Raw genomic sequence first — 18,793 nt, 5'->3', positions numbered from 1 at the left:
AAGGGAGCATTTAGAGCCATCTACGATAACATGACGTATCTCACATTGAGTAAAAGAAGCAAATCAACCAAAGAATAGATACCGTGTATTTCCACTTACATAAGGTCCAAAAACTGGCAAAACTCAGCTATCCTGTTTAGGATACATTCGAACGTAGTAACACTATTAACACAAGAAAAATGGGTTGTGATTGGCAGAGGTGAATAGGGACATTCTGAGGTGCTGACGAAGTTTTATTTCTGGACTTGGGTGTTTGTTTTATAATTATTGTATAAATAAACTGTACATGAATGTTTTATTCACTCTTCTGTATGAATGATATGTCACATTTTTTAAAAGATTTATTTATTTGAGAGAGCGAGCGAGAGAGCGAGAGTGAGTGGTGGGGTCGGGGTAGAGGGAGAGAAAGAATCCCAAGCAGACTCCCCACTGAGCACGGAGCCCAACATGGGGCTTGATCCCATGACCCTGAGATCATGACCAGAGTGGAAACCAAGAGTCCAATGCTCAACCATCTGAGCCACCCAGGCGCCCCTATATGTCACAATTGTTAACAGAGTAATTGTTTAGTCTGGAAAAGGTCATCTTTAGTACACAGAAAGGTAAAAATAAGGATCATACAGACCATTTATAAGGCGATTACTAACTTTTTAACAGATTTAACATCTTATGTGCTCTTCTAGGTCAAAACTCAGTAGTCTTTCATGCTGTCACCTGTGCAATCAAGCCCTTTCTACTGGGCAGTGGTACGCCTAAGGAACAGACAGTAAAGAATTATGGAAGAGGTTTAATACAGTGCAATAATGATCCCCACTCCTGCCTCCAAGGAGGTCTGGGGTTCACCAACCGAGAAACACAGATGTATCCAATAGCACAAAAACAACTAAGGAAAGGGAAATTTTGAGATGTCGATCAGGCAAACAAACCCAAAATAATGCAGGATAAGAACTGCCAAGAAAATCTGGAAGGCTGTGGGCAAAAGAAAGTGGTGCCAAAGATGATTTCAAATGTGTTGTCTTGACACAAAGGGAGTGTAGTCTCCCAGCCTGTCTGGAGGAGAGAAGAGGCAGGGAGAAGTCAGTGTGAACAGGTGGGAAGAGTGCTGTGCGGGCTCTTGCCACCCAGAGAAAACTTCCTGCGGGCATATCACTAGTCTGAACTGAGTAGATCCCCAAACCACTGCTGGGCAGGGCCAGACAGACCCAGGAGCACCGAGAAACGTATGTGTTGTTTTTCTGTTGCTGCCCACAGACTTTTATTTATAATCTGTACTGTTTTACAAAACAGTGTCACAGACACCTACGCGGGGACAAAAACAGGAGAAAGATCCCCTGACTTCAGTGTTGCTACAGAGATCCTTCTGAATTTTCTTAGATCTCGGTGCCAGCTCCTGGTCGTTTTCCTCCTGTGAACTATGGATGTGCTCCAAGAAGCTGGCCTTCTCTCTTATTTTTTTCCTTCTCTTGCATTTCCTTTGCTCTGTTTTCCTTGGCAAGCTGATTCACTCTCCTAGCTTCAGCTGCCGCGTCTATCAGAAAGACCTGCAAGTCTATGTTCTTGTCCTAAAGGAAACTCTGTCCCACTTTTCTCTTTCCCAGTTCCTCTTGGACACCTCCACTTGTCTGTCCTTCCATTACTCCAATAAGCTCAAAACTGGACCCACAGCATCCTCTCTCCAGAACAGCTTCCCATTCTATGCTCTTCCTTTTCACTGGTTTGACAAGTCCTTTGTCTGCCAGTCAGGAACCTGTGAATCTTCTTTCCTGTTTCCTGCTCTATACCCACATAGCCAGCTTATTTCAGAGACACGAAGCCCTGCTGAGGGCCAGGCACAGTGCTAGGCCGTGGGGGAAAGAGATGAATGAGGATAGATCTCAGCCCTTGAGAAGCTCAGTCTAGTGGAGGACGTACGCCATATTGTCCTCTAAGGAACAGGAGTAAGAGCTATGATAGACGCATGCTCGAATAGGAGGTTGCCCAGAGAAATCCAGAAGGGAAATGCAGGCTGTAGGAGAGGCAGCAAAGTGTAGCTGATAAAAGTGTAGGTTCTGGAGCCAGATGGCTTGAATGCTACCCCCCCCCCCATGACAAGCCATGTGACCTTGGGCAGGTTATTGGAACTTTGCATATACTGGTTTCCTCAATGGAGAATGTGGATGATAGTAATATCTACCTTAGGTTATTTGGAAAAGTTAAATGAAATAATCCCTGCAAAGCACTTAGAACAGTGCCTGGCACATAAAAGCATTTCATTCATTTGCTCGTTATTCAACATGTGCCAAGCCCTACCCTAGGGCTCGAGAGAGAGCAGAGAACGATCTAGACGAACACTCCTGCCTTCTTGGAAGGAGCATTCTAACAGAGACACTAAGCAACAAACAAATTCTACATGTAGTATGAGACAGAAGAGTTATAGGACAAGGAAAAAGGTAAGTGCTAGTTATTAATATTATTATATTTCAGAGGTCCTTTGATCTTGGACTTAAAGGAAGAGAAGTCCACTAAAGAGGATACTGTTTTATCGAAGCAAACGTGCTTATAAATAATCTGCACCATTATTTTATGTTCGACTAAGAAAAGAGGCACTCCCAATTAAACCATAATAAACCATAATGCGATTCCTTTTTCTTACCTAGGATTCTTATCTGAAACTTAGTAAAACTTATTTAGGCATATTTACGTATGAATTTTTTAAGATCATATCACACAGAAGAAAGAAAACAAAAGAAGTTGATTGAGGTGAACCTAAATCTTCTTCACATTTAGAGTTCTAGTGCCCGGAATCCCTTTCTGAGCCAATCACCAATTTCTCCACCGATCTTATCATCTATGCCATTAAGCACTTGGAGCAAAGTCCTCATCTTCTCTCCTTCCCTTCTCTTGGCTTTTAAAACTCTGTGGATCCAGAAAGGGCTAAAAGCCATTGGTGCAGAGCCATGCAGCCAACTTTGAAATTAGGTACAAGGATCCCGCTTTTCACTCCTATTTTGGGGATGTTGCTCAACACTTTGGAGTTGCCCTCAGCCCACGCCACCCGCCCAAAGTTTTTTGCTTCCTAGAGGTTAAGAGCGCCCCCTTCTGATCTCCTAGATTATCGTCTAAGGAGCTGACCCTGCGAGTTTGGATAGGTCTGTGCACACAGGCAGTGAGGACTATGATCTATAACTGGGATCTGGTCAAATGTAAGACGCATCCTACTGTCCGAGATGCAGACGTGTGGGAACAAAAATGGGGGTGTTAGAGTCCATGAAATACTGCAGTCATAACTTGGCAGTCTTCCTTTTTCTGACCATGTGTTCTTTGTCAGGCACTGGGCTAAATATTTTTATAATGATGATCTTATTGAACCTTTATAACAACCCACTGAAGCAGGCACTCTAGTATCCCCGTTTTATAGAGTTGCATTATCCAACAGAAGTATACGGCAGGCTACACATGGAATTCTGTAGTCCCTAGTAGCCACATTAACAAAGTACAACTTGGGTGAAACTAACTGTAGCAATATACTTCCTTTAACCCAATATATTTAAAATATGATCATTGAGGTGCCTGGGTGGCTCAGTCAGTTGGGTGTCTGCCTTTGGCTCCAGTCGTGATCCCAGGGTCCTGGGATCAAGTCCCACATCAGGCTCCTTGCTCAGCAGGGAGCCTGCTTCTCCCTCTCCCTCTCCCTCTGCCTGCAGCTCCCCCTGCTTGTGCGCTCTCTCTCTCTCTGACAAATAAATAAACTTTAAATTTTTTTAAAAAACCCCACATCTTGGGGTGCCTGGGTGGCGCAGTCATTAAGCGTCTGCCTTCGGCTCAGGGCATGATCCCCGTGTTCTGGGATCGAGCCCCACATCAGGCTCCTCCACGGGGAGCCTGCTTCTTCCTCTCCCACTCCCCTGCTTGTGTTCCCTCTCTTGCTGGCTGTCTCTCTCTTCAAATAAATAAAAATAAAAAATCTTTAAAAAACAAAAAAATAAAAAAAAATAACCCCACATCTTATCTTGGACTAGTCACATCTCAAGTGCTCTGTAGCCGCACGTGGCTGGCAGCTCCCCTGCTGGACGGCGCACTTACAGACGACAGACCCAAACTGTCAGATCCACGTTAAGGATGTCGCGGAGCGCAGACTCCAGCTCAGATCCTCACAGAGGTTGTGCTCCTGACCTGTATCCTGCACGAGGGAAGAACCCCCCAGGCAGAGCAGGAGGTGAAAGCAATGTCCAGAGTTGGTGCAGAGCAGGTCTCTTGAAACCGTGAATGGCTGACTTTGGTTGAGACCTAGAATGTGGGGTCCCCTGTGTCACTGGAGACTACTGTTCTGTGATTAGAAACAATCTCAGCTCTCCCCCCCCCCAAATTCTGACCCTTTCATTCACCTCCCTCACAAAGGGGCAGACATCTATTTGGCCCCTGCCCGCAGTGTGGGGTGACTGCCAAGCCGTCCAGGACCCCAGGCCTTGGGTAAAGGATCCCGTGCGGCTTGAGCTCCACGTTTTTTCTGCCACCCACCCCGCCCTGCGCCCCCTGACGAAGCTGTCAAAGTGCAGCCTGCACCGTGAGGCTCCATTCCCTGAGAACAAACAGCAAACAGCTATTTGGTGTCTGGGCCTCACTTTCGGGGGCGGGGGGGGGGGGGTCTCTGGGATCTCACCCCCGGCTGCCCTGGCCAGGCTGACTCCTCTCTGCTCCTTCAGTCAGGCCCCTCATGGCCCTGGCTTGACTACTTCTTACCTCGGAGGCCTCACCCTGATGCCCTTCTCCTCCCCACTCAGCAGCCAATCCCACACATTCTGCCAGACTTAGCTGACCAAGATCCTTCCAGAAGCCTCAGGGATTGGAGACCACATCCATTTTGTGCTTTCCTATCAGAGCTGTTAATTAACCTTCTCCACTTTTTTCACGTCCGTATTGACCCTCTCACATCTACCCAGAGCAGAGGTTGATAAGTTCCCGATTATTTCCCGTAGGACTCAGACCTGGGAGACGCTTAGGAACATACCTGACATCGCATGAAAGATGGGAAACAAGCAGTGAAAAGAGGAATTGCATTGTTTAATGCAGGACATTTCTCATTTGCTCCACAAACGCTTACCCAGCGTCTTCGGTACCCAGCCTGACCTACGGGAAGCAGAGCTAAGTCCTCGCGCTTCATTTGTTCACAGTTGGGGGGCAGGAGTCAGGCAGGAAAACCCAAAGCCACAATGCGATAAACACGAATACTGAGCCTATGGGCCAAGTGCTGTGAGCACGAAGGACAGAGTACACATGCTTCCTGGGAGAACAGGGGACCTTCACGGAGGATGACGTTGAGCTCACCTTAAAGGGTAAGTGGACATTTTCCAGCTGTGAAGGGGGGAGGGGGTGCTTCAAGCAGAGGGACCTACGCGCGAGGGGCCTGGCACCGTCAGAGGGACTTAGAGGCTGCCTTACTGTTCTTCAAACTCACTAAGCACTTCCCTACTTCAGAGTCTTCGTGCCGGCTGGTCCCTCGGGTCGCTCTGCCTGGAATATTTTCTCTCAACCACCTGTTCCCTTCCAAGTCACTGCTCACCAAATCCTACTCAGATCTCCCTATGTCCGTGGGAATCTGCCCCCACCTCCTTCCTTCCATTATCCCAATACCAGTTCGAACATTCCATTCTTGCTGCATTAAGAGCTCAAATTAATCCATGGGTATTCGTGATATTTATAGCCTCCCCTGGGTACATCAGTCTGTCTAGCTACCTACCACATATACATAAAATGTACCTATTTGTGTATCTATGAATCTATCACCCATCTAGACAGCTAAGCTTATAGTGGGTTATTTGCTCAAACCCTATACCTTTCTGTTGTTATTGAATTATTTGTTGATTACGCCGAGGGGCATATTAAAATACCATACTTATGTATTCGCCTATTTCTCTTTTATATTTCTAAACCATTGTAACAGCTCACAGCTGTCTTGTTAGATATAGAAAATTATATATTCCACCAATATAAAGTCTCTATTTACTCATTTAATATTTCTGGCTTTGAATTATATTATGTTATCTGATACTAATATTATCTCATCTACTTTCTTTTTTGTGGCATTTCCTCAGTATATATATTTTTCAATTCTTTACTTTTAACTTTTCCCTATTGTTTTCCTTTTACAGTGACATTTTAAAATCTGCTCTGAGAATCAGTTTTTAAAAGGGTGACTGTAATATATTTTCATTCACAAGGATTATGAGTATGTTTCAAATTATTCCAGCCTATCCTAGCCTGTTTCTAGAAATGTGGGACCAATGGGAGCCCATGTTGCATATGGCTAGTAAAAGTAACTAATTAAGCTAAAAACAAAATATGTTCTATCCTTCACCTTGACAAATGCAGCTTTGAAGTGGCAACATTATGAAATGTTTAAAAGTTATAATTTTTATATGACGAAAAGTTGCAAAAATGTCAAAGATGGCTGAACTAAACTACTGCGTATCTGGAGGTCCTGTGGATGGGTGTCTGTTTGGGCTGCTATTACAAGATACCACAGGCCAGGTGGCTTATAAACTACAATAACTTTTTCTCACGGTTGTGGAGCCTGGAAGTCTGAGATCGGGGTGCCAGCAGGGGCAGGTAAGGGTCCTCTTCTGGGCCACAGACTTCTGTATCCCCACATGGCAGAAGGGGTAGGAGCTCTGTGGGGTCTCTTTTATAAGGGCGATAATTATATTCATGAATGTTCCACCCTTGTGACCCAATCACCTCCCCAAGGCCTCAACTTCTGAGGGGTTAGGATTTCAACATATGAGTTTGCAGGGGGCGGGGGACACAAACATTTCAGTGATATCTACTTTATACAAAAGTATATATTGATTTTATGAAATGCGTTATTCTTGTCATCGTTTCAGCAAAATTACGTTGCTAAATGAGTATTTTCCCAGGAGACGGGAGGAGGACGGCGGAGGACGAGAATTCTGAGCTCACCTCATCCCACAGACACACCGAGCGAACAGCCACATTTGTGCGACAGACTATGGAAATGACCCAAAGGCTCTGGCAGAACAGACCTTCCGCAGTTAATCATAGAGATGAGGCCACAGTGAAAGGGTAGCAGGGGTGAAGAGGCAGCTGGGAACCCCCCCTCGGGTGAGACACAGGAAGCACAGAGAAGCAGAGAAGCAGGAGGAGCAGATCCCACCCTGGGCACCCCGGGCACTGGAGATCCACACTGGGAAGATGAGTTCTGCAAGAACAAAAATGCTGTAGGTGGTAGGTGCCTTTTCGCTTCCCCTCCCCCAGCCTAGGTAGCAAGACACTTGCGGACCCCAGCCCTAATCCTCCCCATCTGGCTTGCCGGCACCGTGTGACCTGTCCCTGGATTCCCCTGTGGGCCCACCCCACGCAACCCACCTAGCCTGGCATCCATCCAAAGCAGCTCCTGCCCTGACACACCCTGCAAGCAGCCCCGGCAGGGACCAGCGCTACTCCAAAGCTGGAGAGAGAGGCAGAGATAACCTGACACACCAGTGGGTCTGCAGTTGAGCCTTTGAGCGAGCCATGCAGGAGAGAGCCTGGCTGTATGGTGCACCTACAGTTGCAGCAGAAGGGCTAACTGCAGACCCTTAGCACAACTGCTGACCGCATCCACGGAGAAGCTCCCAGAGGCCTCAGGCCTCTCAACACTGCAAGGACCAGACCTTGCCCAGTGGGCTCAAAACAGTCAGAGCAAGTCCTTCCAGCAGATTGGGCTGAATGCAAATGTGGTCAGCCACAACAGTAGAATGCCTGCAACCCAGAAGAGACACCTCCCTGCAGCCTCTGGTTCTGGTGACCAGGAGGCATTGCGCTACAGGGCACCACAGGACCTCTTCTGCACAAGGCCACTACTTTCAAGACCAGAAAGCAAAGCTGACCTCCCGAATACACAGAAACAAGCACAGAGAGTTAGACAAAATGAGGAGATAGAGATGTATGTTCCAAATGAAAGAATAGGACGATATCACAACAAATAGCTAAGTGAAAGAAAGGTAAGTGATATGTTTGATAGAGAATTCAAAGTAATGGTCATAAAGATATTTATTGGACTTGAGAAAAGAGTGGAAGATCTCAGTGAGACTTCAACAAAGAGACAGAAAATATAAAACAGAACCAGCCAGACATGAAGAATTCAATAATTAGGCAGTCACCCACTTCCTCTTTCAACATGACAGATGTCCCGTGTCCTTTGCCAAGGACTTCTGGTGGGTGGAGTAGCCATGGCCATCTCCAAGACCACAGTGGCACCCATCGAGTGGGTCAGGCTGCTGCTGCAGGTGCAGTGTGCCAGTAAGCAAACCACAGCTAAGCATTAGGAGGGCATTGGAGACTGCGGGCTCATATCCCCAGGGAGCAGGAAATCTTCTCCTTCTGGCATGGTAACTTGGCCAATGTCATCAGATACTTCCCCACTCGGGCTCTCAACTTTGCCTTCAAAGACAAATACAAGCATCTTCCTGGGTGGTATGGACAAGAGAACCCAGTTTGGGCGCTACTTTGCAGGGAATCTGGCACCAAGTGGTGCTGCTGGCCACATCCTTGTTTTGTGTATTCTCTTAGTTTTGCCTTTTCCCATCTAGCAGCAGATGTCGGCAAAGCTGGAGCTGAAAGGGACTTCAGAGGCCTCAGTGACTGCCTGGTTAACATCTCCAAATCTGATGGGATTAAGGGCCTGTACCAAGGCTTTAATGTGTCTCTGCAGAGTATTATCATCTACCGAGCTATAGTTTGGTATGTATGACACTGCAAAGGAATGCTTCCAGATCCCAACAATACTCTTATCTTCATCGGCTGGATGATATCACAGCGATTGCTGGGTTGACTTCCTATGCATTTGACACTGTTCATCGCCATACGGTGATGCAGTCAGGGTGCAAAGGAACTGACGTCAGGTACGTAGGCATGCCTGACTGCTGAAGGAAGATTGCTTATGATGAAGGAGCCAAAGCTTTTTCAAGGGCACATGGTCCAATGTTCTCAGAGGCATGGTGGTGCTTTTGTGCTTGTCTTGTATGGTGAAATCAAGAAGTTCACATAAGTCATTTCCTAGTTCCCCCCTCCCCCCGTGAACAGTCATGTTGTTGTTAAATAACATATCTTGAGCATTCTTGACAGGCTGTTGACGATTTACCAACAGCAACTATTTACTAGTTGAAAATGGGAAGCAATAATATTCATCTGACCAGTTTTCTCATAAAGTCATTTCCATGATGATGGGACTCAATTACATTTTTTATTTCTGTCACTCCTGATAAATTTGAAGAAATAAAAAATATCAGAAAACAAGGAATAACTAAAACTAAACAAACAAAACAAAACAAAAATAAACCAACACAAAAACAAACAAAAAGCACTGGAGGGTATCCATAGCAGTTTAGAGGAGGCAGAACAGTCAGTGATCTGGAAGACAGGGTAATGCAAAGCAACCAAGCTGAACAGCAAAAAGAAAAAAAGAATAATAAAAAATGAGACTAGGTTAGGGGAACTCAGTGACGTCATCAAGCACAATAACATTCACATTAAAAAGAACCCAGAAGGAGAAGGGAAAGAGAAGGGGGGCAGAAAACGTCTCTAATCTAGGGAGGGAAACATACATCCAGATCCAGGAATCACAGAGAGCCCCTACCAAGATTAATCTAAGGAGCTCCACATCGGGACACATGATAACTAAAATGGCAGAAAGTAATGATAAAGAGAGAATTTTTAAAGCAGCAAGAGAAAAGAAAACCATTACACACAAAGGAAACCCTATATATATATATCAGCTGATTTTTCAGCAGAAACTTTGCAGGCCAGGAAAGAGTGGCATAATATATTCAAAGGGCTAAAAAACAACAACAACAACAACAACAAACAAAACCTTGCAACCAAGAATACTCTACCCAGGAAGATTAGCATTCAGAACAGAAGGAGAAATAAAGAGTTTCCCAGGGGCGCCTGACTGGTTCAGTCAGAAGAGCATGCGACTCTTGATCTCAGGGTCATGAGTTAGAGACCCATCTTGGGCATAGAGATTACTAAAAACATAAAAAATAACAAAACTTAAAAAAAAGGAGTTTCCCAAAGTTAAGGGAATTCATTACCACTAAACCAGCCTTATAAGAAATGCTAAAGAGAATTGATTTGAAATTAATGAAAGTAAAAAAATTCACAGGTAAAAGCAAACATAAAGGTAGTAGATTAATCACTTATAAAGCCAGTACGGAAGTTAAAACACAAAGTAGTAAAATCAATTATATCTACAAAAATCAATCAAGGGATACACAAAAAGATGTAAAACATGACAATATACATAAATGTGGCGGGGATGTAAAAATTTAGTGCTTTTAGAAGGTCTCCAAAATTAAGTAACCATCAACTTAATATGTACTGCTATAGACGTAAGATGTTATATATAAACCTAATGGTAACCACAAATTTAAAAATCTATAATAGATACACAAAAAATAAAGGTATCCAAACATAACACTAAAGAAAGCCATCAAACAAGGGAAGAAAGGGAGAGAAAAAGAATGGAACAGAGAACTACAAAAACAACTGGAAAACAATTAACAAAATAGCAATAAGTATATACCTATCAACAATTAATTTAAATGTAAATGGACTAAATGCTCCAATAAAAAAAAAAACCCACAGGATGACTCATCTATGTGCTGCCTAGAAGATACTCACTTTAGACCTAATGACATGTACACACTGAAAATGACGGGCTGGAAAAAAACATATATCATGCAAATGGAAGCAAAAAAGAAGCTGGGGTAGCAATACTTAGACAAAACAGACTTTACAACAAAGACTTTAGTGAGACAAAAGGCACTACATAACGATAAAAGGAACAATTCAACAAGAGGATGTAACAATTGTAAATATCTATGCACCCAATATAGGAGCACCTAAACACATAAAGCAATTATTATTTTTTTTTAATAATGATTTTTTATTATATTATGTTAGTCACCATACAGTACATCCCCAGTTTTCGATGTAAGGCTCGATGATTCATTAGTTGTGTATAACACCCAGTGCACCATGCAATATGTGCCCTCCTTACTACCCATCACCGGTCTATCCCATTCCCCCACCCCCCTCCCCTCTGTAGCCCTCAGTTTGTTTCTCATAATAACAGATATAAAGGGAGAAACTGACAGTAATACAATAATAGTAGAGGAGTTTAACACTTCACTTACATCAATGAATAGATTATCCAGACATAAAATCAACAAGGAAACAGTGGCTTTGAATGACACATTAAACCAGATGGACCTAACATATTTATAGAACACTTTATCCGAAAGAGAACACACATTCCTTATATGTGTATGTGAAATATTCTCCAGGATAGACTACATGGTAGGCCAAAAAAAGTCTCAATAAACTTATGAAAATTGAAATCATACCAAGTTTCTTTTCTAACCATAACAGTATGCAACTAGGAAGCAATTGCAAGAAAAAATCTGGAAAGAACTCAAATACATGGAGGCTAAACCATATGCTAATAAACAATGAATGGGTCAACCAAGAAATCAAAGAGGAAATTAAAAAACAAATGGAAACAAAAATGATAACACAATGGTCCAAAATCTTTGGGATGCAGCAAAAGCAGTTCTAAGAGGGAGGTTTACACCAATACAGGCCTACCTCAAGAAACAAACAAACAAAAAAATCTCAAATAAATGACTTAATATTACAACTAAAAGAGCTAGAAAATGAACAAAGCCCAAAGCTAGCAAAAGAAAGGAAATAATAAAGATTAAAGCAGAAATAAATGAAATAGAGCTTAAAAAGCAATAGAAAGGATCTATGAAGCCACGATTTGGTTTTTTTGAAAAGTTACAAAATTGATAAACTTTTAGCTGGACTCATCAAGAAAAAAAGAGAGAGGACTCAAGTAAATAAATGAAAAAGGTGAAGTAATAACCAATATCACAGAAATAAAAAGGATTATAAGACAATACCACAAAAAATTATATGCCAACCAATTGGACAACTTAGAAGAAATGGATAAATTCCTAGAGACACAAACTGAATCCCAAAACTGAATCAAAAAGAAGCAGCAAATCTGAACAGACATACTACTAGTAATGAAGTGAACTGGTAATAAAAGAACTCCCAACAAACAAAAGTCCAGGACTAGATGGCTTCACAGGTGGATTCTACCAAATATTTAAAGAAGAGTTAATACCTGTCCTTCTCAAACTATTCCAAAAAATAGAAGAGGAAGGAAAACTTCCAAATCCATTCTATGAGGTCATCATTACCCTGATACCAAAGCCATAAAGACACTACAAAAAACAAAACCAAAAACAATTGCAAGTCATATCCCTGATGAACATAGATGCAAAAATCCCCAACAAAATATTAGCAAGCTGAATTCAACAATATGTTAAAAAGATCATTCACCATGATCAAGTGGAATTAATTCCAGGGATGCAAGGATAGTTCAATATCCTCAAATCAAACAACATGCTACACCACGTTAACAAAATGAAAGATAAAAACTATATGATCATCTCAATAGATTGCAGAAAAATCATTTGGCACAAGTCAACATCTGTTCATGATAAAAACTCTCAGTAACGTGAATTTAGAGATAACATACATCAATATAATATATGACAAACCCACAGCTGACATCATACTCAACTGTGAAAAGCTGAAAGTTTTGCCTCTAAGATCTGGACCAAGACAAGGATGTCCACTTTCATCACTTTTATTCAATATAGCACTGAAAGCCTAGCCATAGCAGACAAGAAAAGAGTAATAGACATCCAGACTGGTATGGAAGAAGGAAAACTGTCACTATTTGCAGATGACATGGTACTTATATAGAAAATCCTAAAGACTCCACTAAACAACCGTTAGAACTGGTAAGTGCATTCCATGAAGTTGCAGGATACAAAATAAAATATAAAAATCTGTTGTTTCTATACACTAATAATGACGTAGCGGAGAGAGAGAAATAAAGAAAATAATCCCATTTACACTGGCATCAAAAAGAATAAAATAGCTAGGAATAAATTTAACCAAAGAAGTGAAAGACCTATACTCTGAAAACTATAAGACATTGATTAAAGAAGTTTAAGACAACACAAAAAATGAAAAGATAGTCCATGTTCAAGGATTATAACAATTAATATTGTTAAAATGTCCATATTGTCCAAAGCAATCTACAGATTCAATGCAATTCCTATCAGAGTACCAACAGTATTTTTCACAGAACTAGAACAAATAATCTTAAAATTGATTTAGAACCACAAAAGACCCAGAATAGTTAAAGCATTCTTGAAAAGGAAACAAAAAGGGGGAGGTATCATGATCCCAGATTTCAAGAAATACTATGAAGCTATAATAATCATATAGTAAACATTATGGTACAAGCCCAAAATATACATAAATCAAAGGAAAAGAATAAAGAACCCCAAAATAACCCCCAAAATAAGCCACACTTATATGGTCAATTAATCTACAACAAAGTAGGCAAGAATATACAATGAGGAAAAGACAGTCTCTTTCATAAGTGGTGCTGGGAAAACTGGACAGTCACATATAAAAGAATGCAACTGGACCACTCTCTTTCACCATATGCAAAAACAAATTCAAAATGAATTAAAGACCTAAATGTGAGACCTGAAACCAAAAACTCCTAAAACAAAACATAGGCAATAATCTTTTAGACATCAGCCTTAGCAACATTTTTCTGGATATTTCTCCTCAGGCAAAGAAAATAAAACCTAAAATAAAATATTGGGATTAAGTCAAACTGAAAAGTTTTGGCATGGCAAAGGAAACCATCAACAAAATGAAAAGTCATCCTACTGAGTGGAAGAAGATATTTTCAAATCACATACTTGATAAGGGGTTAATATCCAAAATATATAAAGAACTCCTACTACTCAACTCAACACCAAAAAGCCCCTAAATAATCCAATTAAAAATGGGCAGAAGACCTGAATAGACATTTTTACATTGATGGCCAACAGGTACGTGAAAAATGCTCAACATCACCAGAGAAACCACCAGGGAAATGCAAATCAAAACCACAGCAAAATATCATCTCATACCAATCAGTCCAAATGACTAGTATCAAAAAGACAAGAAATAACAAGTATTGGCAAGGACGTGGGGAATGCAGAGCCCTTGTGCACTGGAATGTAAATCAGCGTGGCCGCTATGGAAAACAGAATGGAGGTCTTCAAAAAGCTAAAAAATAGAACTACCAGATGATCCATTGATTCCACTGCTGGGTATTTACCAAAGAAAACAATACTAATTCAAAAAGATATATGTACCCTCATATTTATTACAGCTTTATTTCCAAAAGCCAAGGTATGGAGCAACCTAAGGCCCATTGATAGATGAATGGATAAAGAAGATGTTGTGTATACACACACACACACACACACACACACACAGAATATTACTCAGCCATAAAAAAGAATGAAATCTGCTATTTGTGACAGTATGAATATACCTAGAGCCTGTATGCTAAGTGAAATAAATCCATGAAAGACAAAGACCATATGATTTCACTCATATGTGGAATTTAAAAAAACAAATAAATGAACAAAGAAAACCAGAAACAGACTCATAAATACAATGAACAAACCAGTGATTGGCCGGGGTTGGGGGGAGGGGAGAGGGAAGATGGGCAAAATAGGTGAAGGGGATTAAGAGGTACAAACTTCCAGTTATAAAACACAGAAGTCACAGGGATGAAAAGTACAACGTAAGAAACATAAGCAATAATATTTTAATAACGTTGTATGGTGACAGATGGCAACTACATTATAGCTGGCAAGTTTGTATGGTGACAGATGGTGAGCATTGTGTAAATATAGACTTGTCCAATCACTATGTTGTACATCTGAAACAACTATACTTCAATTTGAAAAAGTAAACGTAATTTCACATGAAATATTCACAACAATGCAGATTGAAGTCCATGTAAAGAACTGAAAATTAAAATTATTTTTGCATACATTCATAGTATGGTTATTCTAAAATATTCAAACTTATCTATTAAAATTTAAAAGGCAAAACAAATGATAATCAATGGCTACGAAACCAAAAAATTGCCATTGAAATTAAATTGTATTTAATTTTCTGAAAATTGAATATTTATCAAGTGTTTTTATAAAACCGTAGCTATTTGCAAGTTTAGCACACAAATTTCATCTCATTGCCAAGGTAACAAAGGTAATGTTTCAATCATGTTAAGTCTGGACCACTATGCATACACCTTTGATTATGAATTGTTTAATACTGAAAATGTTCTTTAGTCACCAGATGCAACTGTTATGAGTATTACACTAAATTGTGAGTATCTTCAAAACCACGAATTGGAACACAAATGGGGGCTTGCCCCTCCTGGGAAGAGATATATTATGATACAGGAATTGATTGCATTCATGGTACCCGAGAAAAAGGATTTGAACAGTTCATTTAATTTTTTCTCTAACCTAAGCACTTCTGCTGAGCACATCTTCCCCGCACAGCAAAGCATCTACATGCTGGTGTCAACAGTGACACAAAACTATCACAGTATTTGGATACAGTCTCAGATCATATTCAGATCGGTTTCAAGGACCTACACCCAGTCACAAGAGCTGATATTTAGGATTGAGTCCCCAAGCTGAAGACTGGATCCAGGGACTGAGCAACCCATTCTTGGTTTAGTCAATCCTCTGAAAATATTAGTCATGCTTTATTTTAAAGGCTTCTTATGTTCATTCAATATATTCTTTTTCTGCACATGTATTTCTGACCTCTGGGTTCAATAGTCTCATTCAGTGTTGGGTTTGCGTCAATGCTCGGTGAATCTTGGTAGTCGATCTGTTCATGTTTGTCACTGCTCGATTGTGTCTTAGTCGGTACCCTGACTCTTTGGATTGAGGGGAAAGGATGGGAATTATAGCTGAGTGGGATTCTGTGCATGGGAGCTCTCCCAAGCCCACGGGTAGGTCTCCTGCGTCCGAACTCCTCCCGCAGGGAATAATCACTATGTGGCAGAATCAGCAGCAGCATTGCTTTTCCTGCTTCAACTTTTCTTTTTTAGGTTAGGTTAGGTCACTTTAGCTCCGCTCCCTTCACCAGCTCAAACAAACAGAGCTCTTCCCTGGCAGGGGAATCCCTCTGGTGAGCAAGCATGCTGGGACTTACCCCTAGGGGCACACACACCTGCCTTCCTCTGGCTCAGCTGTTCGCGTTAGGAGCCATTGCCCAGCACTGCCCCTTTATGTTTTGATCTCAGTGCGGCATTTCTCTGGAGCTATGTAAGGGCAGTAGCTTCTACTCTTGACTACACTTTCTCTGGAGTGTGTTTTAAATCACAGTTTTATTTGTATAGTTTTCTTTCCATAAGTAACATCCCATCTTTTTTCTGTTCTTGAGAATTCTTCAATACTCCTGACCCTCCATTTTCAGTACTTGGGATAGAAGTACGTACATCCTCTCTCACTTCAATCTGATCTCTTTCCTTCCTTTTCTCTTCCCCATTTAAAAAAACTTCATTTTTGAAGAGCAGTCTCGGGTTCTCAGCAAAATTGAGAGCAAAGCACAAAGATTCCCTATATACACCGACTCCACACGTGCACAGCCTCTCCCCTTAGCGACATCACTAACCAGAGTGGTGCCTTGGTTACGACTGATGACACATAATGATCACTCAGTGTCCACTTTACTTAGAGTTCACTCTTGGGGTCATATAGTCTATGGGTGTGGATAAATGTATGACATGCATCTATCATTATCATATCACACAGAATAGTTTCCCTACCTTAACAACCCTCTGTGCTCTGCCTATTCATCCCTCCACTTCCCTCAAGCCCTGGCAACCACTGGCCCTTTGACGGCCTGCATGGTTTTGCCTTCTCTAGAATGTCACATGGTTGAAATCATACAGCATGTAGCCTTTTCAGTTGGCTTCTTTCACTTAGTAATATCCCTGTAAGAGTCCCCATGTCTTTTCGTGGCTTGATAGCTCATATTTTTTTAGCACTGAATAATGCTATCTGGATGGACCACAGTTCACTTATCCATTCACCTACTGAATTGTATCTTGGTTGCTTCCGAGTTTTGACAATACAAACAAAGTTGATATAAACTTCCATGTGCAGGTTAGTGCGTGGACATGCATTTTTGACTTCTCTGGGTAAGTCCCAAAGGGCACCATTGCTGGATCATATGGTAAGACTGTATCATGAATGGTTGTTGGATTTCTGTCAGATAATTTTCTGCATCTGTTGACATGATCATATGATTTTTCTTTTTTAAGGCAGTTGATGTGCTGGATTACATTATTGGTTTTCAAATATTGAATCCATTTTGAATACCTCAAATAAATCCTTCCTGGGCATGGTGAGTAAGTCTTTATACATTGTTGGATTCAATTTGCTAATACTTTGTTAAGGATGTTTGAGTCAATGTTCATGAGAGATTTTGGTCTGTAGACTTCTTTTCTTATAATATCTTCATGTGATTTGGGTATTAGGGTAATAATACTGACCACATAGAATGAGTTAGGAAGTATTTCCTCTACCTTTATCCTCTGAAAGGGATTGGTTATCATTTTTTCTTAACCTGTTGGTAGAATTCACCAAAGAACCCATCTACGCCTGGTGCTTTCTGTTTTGGGTGGTTATTAATTATTAATTCAATTTCATTAATATGTATAGGTATATTCAAATTCTCTGTTTCTTCTCATGTGAGTTTTGGCTATTATGTCTTTTAAGGAATTAGTCTGTTTTATCTAGGTTATCAAATTTGTGGGCAAAGAATTGTTCATGGTATTCCTTTATTATTATTTTTTTAATTTCTATGGGATCTGTAGCAATGCACCCTCTTCTATTTCTGATATTAGTAATTTGTGTCCTCCCACTCTCTCTCTTTTCTTTTTTCTTAGTTAGCCTGGCTAGAAGCTTATTGATTTATTTATCTTTTTTAAGAACCATATTTTGGTTTTGTTGATTTTCTGTTTTCAATGTTATTGATTTCTGCTCTAATCCTTTTTTTTCCTTCTGCTTATTTTAGATTTAACTTGCTCTTCTTTTTTCTAGTTTCCTAAGGTGAAAACTTAGATTACTGCTTTTAGATCTTTCTTCTTTTCAATATATGCATTCAGTACAATATTTTTTCTCTAAGCACTGCTTTTGCTACATTACATGAATTTTGATAAGTTCTGTTTTCACTTTCATTTAGTTCAGAAATATTTTAAAAATTTCTTTTGAGATGTCTTCTTTGGTCCATGTGTTATTAACAACTGTATTTTTTTTTATGTATTAAGAGATTTTCCAATTATCTTTCTATTACTGATTTCTAGTCTAATTCCATTATGGTCCCCATACAGGCATTGTATGATTTATATTCTTTTAAATTTGTTAGGGTATGTTTTATGGCCCAGAATGTGGCCTATCTCAGCAAATGTTTCATGTGATCTTCAGAAGCGTACCCTGCTGTTGTTGGATGAAGTAGTCTATAGATGTCAATTATAGCCAGTTGATTGATGGTATTGTTGAATTCAACTCTGCCCTTAACGATTTTCTGCCTGTTGGATGTGACCATTTCTTATTGTGAGTCACCTGAGCACAAGAATCACTCAAATTACTTAAAAGCAGGAAGAGACAAATAACGTGCTATGTAAAAGGGAACCCTCAAAAGGCTATGAGCAGATTTTTCAGCAGAAACTTTGCAGGCAGAAGAGAGTGGCACTATATATTCAAAATGCTGAAAGAAAAATAACTTCCAACCAAGAATACTCTACCAGGCAAAATTGCCATTCAGAAATGAAGGAGAGAGAGTTTTCCGGACA

The 18,793-nt window shown here is 40.8% G+C and overlaps 1 pseudogene; it reads left to right on the top strand.

Moving 5' to 3' along the window:
- Window positions 1-7,188: 7,188 nt before the first annotated feature.
- On the top strand, window positions 7,189-9,025 carry LOC123001313 (ADP/ATP translocase 2-like; annotated as a pseudogene).
- Window positions 9,026-18,793: the final 9,768 nt, after the last annotated feature.

The sequence above is a fragment of the Ursus arctos genome, unplaced genomic scaffold, assembly GCF_023065955.2.
Source record: "Ursus arctos isolate Adak ecotype North America unplaced genomic scaffold, UrsArc2.0 scaffold_7, whole genome shotgun sequence".
Lineage (NCBI taxonomy): Eukaryota > Metazoa > Chordata > Mammalia > Carnivora > Ursidae > Ursus > Ursus arctos.
The sequence above is the reverse complement of the archived record's forward strand: the minus strand, read 5'-3'. Positions and strand labels throughout refer to the sequence as shown.